Genomic DNA, 10,492 nt, shown 5'->3' with positions numbered 1-10,492 from the left:
CAGTCAATCATATAAAAATGAAAAGGAAAATGAAAATACCCACACGAATCTCCACGTAAGATCAATAATATAGAAGTTAGATGTGCAATACTTATCTCACATCTAGATAAAATTAGCAGTAAGGAGTGTTTGAGACACCGTCCAAAGAAACAAGAACACGTGATATAAGTGTGTGTGTGCTCTTTCTAATGATGACCGTTGGGACTGGTGAGTGCAAGGGATGGAAGGATCCACGATACACGTGTAGAGAAGGTCTCATCGTGTTTCTTGATGGCACCCGCCGCTCGCAACTACTGAAAAGCTAAATGATTCATAAAGGCTACACATTGATAAGGTATCGCGCAAAATGCAACGGGGTAACTTGGTTTATGTGACGAGTTGATCATGGCCTCCTAGAGTCAGAGAAGCAGTTCTACAATGTAGCTGGATCCAAATGGACGGATTCCTAGTGCCACGCGTTCCCAATTTATATTTTCCTAAGCCAACCAATGTAGAAGGTCTTTGGTTTCTCTTGCAATGAAAACCATGAAAATTCCTTGGTGGGTGATAACTTTCTAACTATATGTCTATTTGCATCATACTCACTTCTCTAGTTATTTATAGGTGAGAAGAGATGTGAATAACAAAGTCATATATATATACTCTTGTCTGTGAAACATGAGTTGGTGAGCAAAATTAATATGTGATCTTCTGACAACAATGAATACAAGAGCGATGCATGATACGTTATATGTGATCTTTGTCAAAGAAAAAGTAGTACATGGATGCTACATCACCGTTTCCAGATCAACAATTTGTGATGTTCTTCACCTTTTCTTGCCTCATGACAAAAGTAGTTGTAATATAACTAATAAGTAAAACAAACATACACATTTCCAAAAGTAGGGCGGCGTGAGCGAGAGTGCGCAGGGGAGGAGGGAGTGGGGTTATTTATGGCCATGGGGAGCGGTAACAGTAGTTTGGTTGGGGAGTAGGAACTAGTAGAAAATGGCCCATTTGTCCATATTAGCCCCGGTTCTGGAACCGAGACAAAAGGATCGGAACTAAAGCCCATAACCTTTAGTCCCGGTTCCCTTACTAACCGGGACCGAAGGGTCTCCACGTGGCCTCTGCGGGTAGCCCAAGCAGGAGGTTCTTTAGTCCCGGTTGGTCATACCAACCGGGACAACATGGCATCCACGCGTCAGCATCTGGCCAGAGTTGGGGTTTTTGATTTTTTTTTAATGGGGGAGGGGGTTTGGAGCGTTAATTTAGTGGTTTCATATTGTGTTAGCTAGCTAATAGAGAGAAGTGTCCTCTCTTTCTCCAGGCTTGGTCGAACAACAATTTTTCGTATATCTATCCGACACTATTACATATATACAATATAACATATTTTACAATTAATTCAAAACATCATCTAATTAAGATCCAATGACAAATCCACATGGCATTCTCCGTCTTTAGGTATGACGTAGTCAAGAAAGAATCCCCCCAATTCCTATTGAATTGCTCATATGCGATCATATGGTAGGAGTTCATCCCGTATCGGCGAGATCTAATTTAAAGAAGGGGGTTGATACGTCTCAAACATATCTATAATTTTTGATGGTTTCATGTTGTTATCTTGTCATCTTTGGATGTTTTATGTATCTTTTATATCTTTTTTGGGACTAACTTATTAATTCACTGCTAAGTGCCAGTTCCTGTTTTTCTGTGTTTTTGGCTCTTTTCATATCTGATTTTGGAACGGAGTCCAAATGGAATAAAATCCCCGAAATAAAATTTTCCCGAACGGAAGAAGATCAGGGGGCTTGAGGGCCAAGCCAGGAGGGCTACAGGGGGCCCACAAGCCCCCTATCCGCCACCAGGGGGGCCGCTGCCAGCAGGCTTGTGGCCTCCCTGGCGCCCCCCTGACCAAGCTCCTTCGCCTATATATTCCCTAAAACACAGGAAAAAAATCAGGGAATCCTCGAAAACACTTTTCCGCCGCCGCAAGCTTCCGTTTCCGTAAGATCTCATCTGGAGACCCTTCCCATTGCCCTGCCGAAGGGGACTTTGGAGTTGGAGGGCTTCTACATCAACATCATCACCCCTCCAATGACTCGTGAGTAGTTCACTTCAGACCTACGGGTCCGTAGTTAGTAGCTAGATGGCTTCTTCTCTCTCTTGGATCTTCAATACAAAGTTCTCCATGTTCTTCATGGAGATCTATCCGATGTAATCTTGTTTGGCGGTGTGTTTGTCGAGATCCGATGAATTGTGGATTTGTGATCAGATTATCTATGATATATATTTGAGTCTTTGCTGATTTCTTATATGCATGATTTGATATCCTTGTAAGTCTCTCTGAGTCTTGGGTTTTGTTTGGCCAACTAGATCTATGATTCTTGCAATGGGAGAAGTGCTTGGTTTTGGGTTCTTACCGTGTGGTGACCTTTCACAGTGACAGTAGGGGCAACAAGGCACACATCATGTAGTTGCCATCAAGGGTAACAAGGTGGGCTTTGTCGTAGATATGAGATTGTCCATCTACATCATGTCATCTTGCTTAAGGCGTTACTATGTTCTTATGGACTTAATACACTAGATGCATGCTGGATAGCGGTCGACGTGTGGAGTAATAGTAGTAGATGCAGAAAGTATCGGTGTACTTGTTTTGGACGTGATGCCTATAGATATAATCATTGCGATAGATGACGTCACGACTTTGCGCGGTTCTATCAATTGCTCGACAGTAATTTGTTCACCCACCGTCTACTTGCTTTCATGAGAGAAGCCACTAGTAAACACTATGGCCCCCGGGTCTATTCACACATATCATTTCCACTCTCGCTTTTACTTTGCTTTGTTACTTTGTTGCTTTCAGTTCTCACTTGGCGAACAATCTATAAGGGATTGACAACCCCCTCATAGCGTTGGGAGCAAGCTTTTTGTGTTTGTGCAGGCACTTGAGATACTCCTTCACTGGATCGATACCTTGGTTCACAAACTGAGGGAAATACTTACCACCACTGCGCTACATCACCCTTTCCGCTTCGAGGGAACACCAACGCATGGCTCCAAGGCCACGGGGGAAATCCTTTGCATATTTGCCTAGGAAGTCCCTTAAGGCGTAGCCGTAGTAGAAGGATTCCTGGTGCCGTAGCACGCTTCTGGCGCCGTTGGAAGGTCTTTTGTTGCAGTAGCAGAAGTATTTCTGGCGCCGTTGCCAGGGAAGGAGAGATCTATCCAAGTAGGTCTCACAAACTCATCTCTTGCATTTACTTTTTTGCCAGTTGCCTCTCGTTTTCCTCCCCCCCCCCCACTTCACATTTGCCATTTTCATTTGTCGTTTTCCTTTGCCGCTTCTTTTTGCCCTTTGCCGTTTTCCTTTGCCGGTTTTCTTGTTTGCTTGTGTTGCCATGTGCCTTCTATTAGCTTGCATCTTTGCTTGCTAAAAATCCATTGATATGGATCCTCATCCACTTGCTAATCTTTTCAAGAGGTCCAACGTTGTTGAACCAATTGCTAGTGAGTTTTGCTTATAGATTATCTTTATGGAGTTTTGCTTAAGATGCGTGAATCTGAAAATCGTGATGAGGAAATTCATGAAGAGATTCACGAGGGCTTCTTGGATGAAAAGCATGATTGCCATGATTTCACCATAAATTCTATTAGTGACAATCATGCTAAAAATCTACAAAACCCTAAGCTTGGGATGCTTGTTGCAAAGATCATGATTGGGGTGATGATTTTTCTTATGATCTTGAAAATTTGTTTAAGCCTCATGATGAATATTATGTTTGCAATATTATTGAAAGTGGGTTTGGAGACATCATGACTTTAGTTGATGACAATCCCACTATTTTTAAAGAGTGTCAACTTTGCATGCTTGTAGATCATGAAAAGAAAGCCTTAGGTGCTCGTTATATTGTTGAATTCGTTCATGATGCTACTGAAAATTACTATGAGAGAGGATCATATGCTTCTACTTATTGCAATAGTATCAAGCTTCCTCTCCATGTGTTGAAATTTTTGAAGCTATGCTTGTTTTTCCTTCCTATGCTAGTTGATTCTTGCTCCAACAAGTTGTTTGTTCACAAAATGCCTATGCATAGGAAGTATGTTAGACTTAGATGTGATTTTCACTTGCATGCCTAGCTAAGGGCGTTAAACAATAGCGCTTGTTGGGAGGCAACCCAACGAATCTATCCTTTTTCTTTCTGTTTTGTGTTTTCCACACTTTCATAATTCTGTTATGATTGTGTTTTTTGTGTTTCTTTTTGCGTTTGTGCCAAGAAAAACCGTTATGATTAGTCTTGGGGATGATCGTTTGGTCATGCTGGAAAAGACAGAAACTTTCTGCTGACGAAAAGAATTTTCATTTTTTTCTGTAAGAGATTTTGAGTTGATTCTTTTTGCTTCTGTTTGCTACGCAAATTCTTCAGACTGTCGTAATTTTTCAGAATTTTTGAAGTACGAGAAGTATACGATGTATACAGATTGCTACAGACTGGTCTGCTGTTAACAGATTCTGTTTTTGTTGTGTTGGTTTCTTATTTTGATGAAACTATGGATAGTATCGGGGGAATTAGCCATGGAAGATTGAAAATACAGTAACCCAACATCAGCATAAGTAGAATTTAAGTTTGCTACAGTACCTTAGGAAGTGGTGGTTTGCTTTCTTATACTAATGTTATCACGAGTTTCTGTTTAAGTTTCGTGTTGTGAAGTTTTCAAGTTTTGGGTGAAGTTCTAATGGACAAAGAGATAAAGAGTGGCAAGCTTGGGGATTCCCAAGGCACCCCATAAGATTCAAGGATGCCGTAAAATCCTAAGCTTGGGGATGCCCCGGGAAGGCATCCCCTCTCTCCTCTTCAATCCATCGGTAATGTTACTTGGGGCTATATTTTTATTCACCACATGTTATGTGTTTTTGGTTGGAGCGTCTTGTATGGTAGGAGTCTTTTATTTTTGATGTGTCACAATCATCCTTGCTGCACACCTAGAGAGAGAGACATGCACTCACCGTGATTTTGTCGAGCTTCACTTATATCCTTTGGTAGACAATTCAGCTCACATGTGCTTCACTTATATCTTTTGAGCTAGATACTTTTGCTCTATGTGCTTCACTTATATCTTTTAGAGCACAGCGGTGCGTGGCTTGGTAGTTGATCTATGCTTTGAAAGTAGTCTCAAAAGAGGTAGTTATCCAAAGGGATACGAAAACTTCCACCTTCATGTGCATTGAATACTTAGAGAAGTTTGATTCATCTCAATTAGTTTTGAGTTGTGGTTTTGGTAATATTGAAGTCATGCTGTAAGGTGTTGTGGATATAGAAATACTTGTGTTGAAGTTAGTGATTCCCGTAGCATGCACGTATGGTGAACCGCTATGTGATGAAATCTGAACATGACTAGTAAATTGATTGTCATCCTTTGCGTGGCGGTCGGGATCGCGCGATGGTTTATACCTACCAACCCTTCCCCTAGGAGTATGCGTTGAATGCTTTGTTTTGATTACTAATAAAACTTTTGCAACAAGTGTATGAGTTCTTCATGACTAATGTTGAGTCCATGATTTAGATGCACTTTCACCTTCCACCATCACTATCTTTTTAGTGTCGTGCAACTTTCGCCGGTGCACAAAACCCACCATTAGCCTCCCTCAAAACAGCCACCATACCTACCTACTAGTTTTCTTTAAGAGCTTTCATATACTCTTAGCTCTAGTGCATCATTTGTATGGCAATCCCTACTCATTCACATTGATATCTATTGATGAGCATCTCCACAGCTCATTGCTATGCCTAGTTAATGTGATCATCTTCTCCTTTTTGTCTTGCAACCTCCACCACACTCCACATCACTTATAGTGCTAAAACCATGGCTCACGCTCATGTATTGCGTGAGAGTTGAAAAGGTTTGAGAAAGTAAAGGTGTGAAACAATTACTTGGCCAATACCGGGGTTGTGCATGATTTAAATTGGTTGTGCAATGATGATAGAGCATAACCAGACTATATGCTTTTGTGGGGATAACTTTCTTTTGGCCTTGTTATTTTGAAAGTTCATGATTACCTTGCTAGTTTGCATGAATTATTATTGTTTCCACGTCAATAGCAAACTATTGTTTTGAATCTAATGGATTTGAACATTCACGTCACATAAGAGGATTTACAAAGGACATCTATGTTAGGTAGCATGAAAGCATCAAAAATTCATTCTTTACCACTTCCCTACTCGAGGATGAGCAGGAGTTAAGCTTGGGGATGCTTGATACGTCTCAAACGTATCTAAAATTTTTCATGGTTTCATGCTCTTATCTTGTCATCTTTGGATGTTTTATGTATTTTTATATCTTTTTTGGGACTAACTTATTAATTCAGTGCCAAGTGCCAGTTCCTGTTTTTTCTGTGTTTTTGGCTCTTTTCAGATCTGATTTTGGAACGAAGTCCAAACGGAATAAAATCTCCGAAATAAAATTTTCCCAAACGGAAGAAGATCAGGGGGCTTGAGGACCAAGCCAGGAGGGCTACAGGGGGCCCACAAGCCCCCTATCCGCCACCAGGGGGGCGGTGGCCAGCAGGCTTGTGGCCTCCCTGGCACCCCCTGACCTAGCTCCTTCGCCTATATATTCCCAAAAATACAGAAAAAGAAATCACGGAATCCTCGAAAACACTTTTCCGCCGCTACAAGCTTCCGTTTCCGCGAGATCTCATCTGGAGACCCTTCCGTAGTTAGTAGCTAGATGGCTTCTTCTCTCTCTTGGATCTTCAATACAAAGTTCTCCATGATCTTCATGGAGATCTATCCGATGTAATCTTCTTTGGCGGTGTGTTTGTCGAGATCCGATGAATTGTGGATTTCTGATCAGATTATCTATGATATATATTTGAGTCTTTGCTGATTTCTTATATGCATGATTTGATATCCTTGTAAGTCTCTCCGAGTCTTGGGTTTTGTTTGGCCAACTAGATCTATGATTTTTGCAATGGAAGAAGTGCTTGGTTTTGGGTTCTTACCTTGTGGTGACCTTTCCCAGTGACAGTAGGGGCAACAAGGCACACATCATGTAGTTGCCATCAAGGGTAACAAGGTGGGCCTTGTCGTAGATATGAGATTGTCCATCTACATCATGTCATCTTGCTTAAGGCGTTACTCTGTTCTTATGGACTTAATACACTAGATGCATGCTGGATAGCGGTCGACGTGTGGAGTAATAGTAGTAGATGTAGAAAGTATCGGTCTACTTGTTTTGAACGTGATGCCTATAGATATAATCATTGCCATATATGACGTCACGACTTTGCGCGGTTCTATGAATTGCTCGATAGTAATTTGTTCACCCACCGTCTACTTGCTTTCATGAGAGAAGCCACTAGTAAACAGTACGGCCCCCGGGTCTATTCACACCTATCGTTTCCACTCTCGCTTTTACTTGGCTTTATTAATTCGTTGCTTTCAGTTCTCACTTGGCGAACAATCTATAAGGGATTGACAACCCCTTCATAGCGTTGGGAGCAAGCTTTTTGTGTTTGTGCAGGCACTTGAGATACTCCTTCACTGGATCGATACCTTGGTTCTCAAACTGAGGGAAATACTTACCACCGCTGCGCTACATCACCCTTTCCGCTTTGAGGGAACACCAACGCAAGGCTCCAAGGCCACGGGGGAAATCCTTTGCATATTTGCCTAGGAAGTCCCTTAAGGCGTAGCCGTAGCAGAAGGATTCCTTTTGCCGTAGCACGTTTCTGGCGCCGTTGGAAGGTCTTTTTTTTGCAGTAGCAGGGGTCAATACATGCATATATATGAATAAAACTCAACAGAATTGTGAATATTATTTGCGTACTTGAAATTGCATACGTAGTATGCACACAAAACGGTGCCTTCTTTCTTGTACATACACTTTACGAGAATAGAGTTCAACCAAACTGATAAGCAAACATGGTGATGATATATTGATGAAAATTTGAATCAATTAGAGATGCGCGGAACAAGCTAGTACTACTTACTTTGGGGTGCGTAAATCGCAACTCTTATTGGCGAACTTCGTCCAAACCCTACCAGGCAAAGAAAATGATTACTTGATATCATGAAACTAACGAAAGTTGCATGCCGATATGGTCTCGGTATATGACTGAACTTACTTTTTGAGCATTGCAGTTATGTCCTCGTAATCCTTTTCGGCTTTACGTCTCGAGTCTAAGACATTTACTAATGCGTGCCAACGTCAATGGATAGCAGAATAAATTGGTCTCTACGCACGCATATATAACTCATCAATTACATTACTTAATTAACCTCGAGTAAGCGAAACCGAGTTTACAGAGAAGACAACAACACTCACTTGAAGTTGTAAGGAAAGATTATTTCCCTTTTTATGTATAAGGAACGAGTTTAGCAAGTTCTCCTCGGTCTCTTTGATTGAGTTTCGTACCGTGAATTCATTTATGACATCTCGGCTAATGAACCCAACATCGACGATTCCTGCTTTCTTTGATTCGACGATCTTCAATCTGCATAATATATATAGTGACGATAACTATATATACATGCAATGAACGAGCTGAGCTAGAGACTTAACTATAGAAGTAATACTTATAGACAGTTGGAAGTCATGAGTTGTTTGTCAAGGGCCGGTTGATTGTATAACTGAAACAACTCCTCAAATTGAATAGTAATCACGGGAAGTCCAATGAATTCGTGCTCTGGTTTCACTGCCACATACATAGCGTTTTTCCTAGACTCCCTGCAGGTTTTCATGTACCACTCATGCAATCTGTGCATCATAGTTGTTAGAGCAGGATGACCAGGTTTGACGAGAGGCTTCCCGTGCACGTATTTATATTGTTCTTTTGTTACATCATCCCCCAAGTAATCATAAGGATTGGTACTGGCCACCATCTCCGAATGATTAGCGACGATGATATCGAGCTCGGGAATAGTTTTCCCACTTGTTCGTTCTTCTAACCTTGCATCACTAGAAGTAGTTCCCGACCGCATCGCTTGTGCATATGTCTTTTTAAGAATGCGGTCATAGTTGGAATCCGGTAGAGGCGCTAGTGGACGCTGTAGTTGATTGGTAGTGCGCCACACTTTCATCGGATCTAGCGTCTCCTTCGGAGGTGGAGTTTTCTTTGCAAAATGGGCCCTCAATTCGGCACGACATATCTCCTCGTTGTCCTCCTTGGTCCTCTCATATGGTAACTTTTCTAGAGGCTTGAGAGATGGACCGTATGTGAATTGCTTCCCGCCTCTTCTTGTACTGCTAGCCGCCGAAGATAAGGAGGCGTCTCTCTTCCGCTTGAGAGAAGGAGGCGGACTACTCTAATGTGTCGGACGAGCCGGAGCAGCGGCGTTTGTCTTCCGACATTGCCGACAAGGCGAAGGAGGAGGCGGACTGCTCTGATGCACCGGATTAGGCGAAGGAGGAGGCGAAGTTCCCTCATGCATCGGAGGAGCTGGAGAAGGAGGTGGAGTGCCCTGATCACTTGCCGAAGGAGGAGGAGGAGGAGGGGCAGGAGGCGGAGTGCCCTGACTCGTCGGAGGAGGAGGCGGAGGCATCTAGTTTGGAAGCTGGATGAACTCCTTCTGCCATAGACATGTACTCCCCACAACACGAACCAGCTGAATCTCCCCTTCACCTTTAGGATGGTCAAGCTCGACCTGCTCAAATTCCTCCATTACTTGATCCGCCATCACAACAACATAGCCATGTGGAATCGGAAGGCAATGAAAAGTTCCGTTGTTGGGTTGAGGAGGTGCAGTAGAGCCGACAACCGCCTTGAAAGTGAGATTCCGACATTTCATCATAAGCTCGCAACGTTGAGTCTTCGTGATAGTATCCACGGGGTAGCTAGGAGCCATGAAGTCATGCTGAACGGGCTCCGTGGAAGCCACACTGCTTCTCCGCTGAGATGGCGGGGTACCTTCTGGGGTAGCTCCGTGTCGCTGAGATGGTTGGCAGCAGCTCGCTGGCTCTCAAGTTCCTCTAGCTTTTGTAGTCTTGCCTTGATGTGTTGCATGTCGCTCAGCTCCGCTTTCCTCTTTCTCTCCTGGCTTCTTTAATCGTGTTCGACAAGGGAGCTCAGCATTCCCTAGGGCCTTAGTCAGCTCGTCATTCTCTTTGTCTGGAATGAACGTCCCTTCCCGCGCTGTGGCAATACACTTCTGAAGCTTGATTATTGGTATTACAAGTTGCTCGTCCGTCCAACAACACTTCCCTGTTTTAGGGTCCAAAGTTCCCCCAACCCTGAAGAACAAAGTCCTTGAATGGTCTGGCCAGTTCAATGTCTGTGGTTGGACCCCTTTAGCAATCAGGTCATTCTCAGCTTTGTCCCGCAACGGCCAGGCTTTGAGGTAGCCACCTGACCCCGTGTGGTGGTGATACTGCTTCTTTGCGGCATTTTTCTTGTTTGTCTCTGACATTTTCTTACTCTTGTCCGATGACTTGTAGGCCACAAATGCGTGCCAGTGATCTCTTATCTTCTCAAATCGGCCAGTGAATTCTAGAGTCTTCCCTTTGTCGA

This window comes from Hordeum vulgare, chromosome 3H, assembly GCF_904849725.1.
Source record: "Hordeum vulgare subsp. vulgare chromosome 3H, MorexV3_pseudomolecules_assembly, whole genome shotgun sequence".
NCBI classification, from domain to species: Eukaryota; Viridiplantae; Streptophyta; class Magnoliopsida; order Poales; family Poaceae; genus Hordeum; species Hordeum vulgare.
This window is presented reverse-complemented; position numbering follows the sequence as displayed.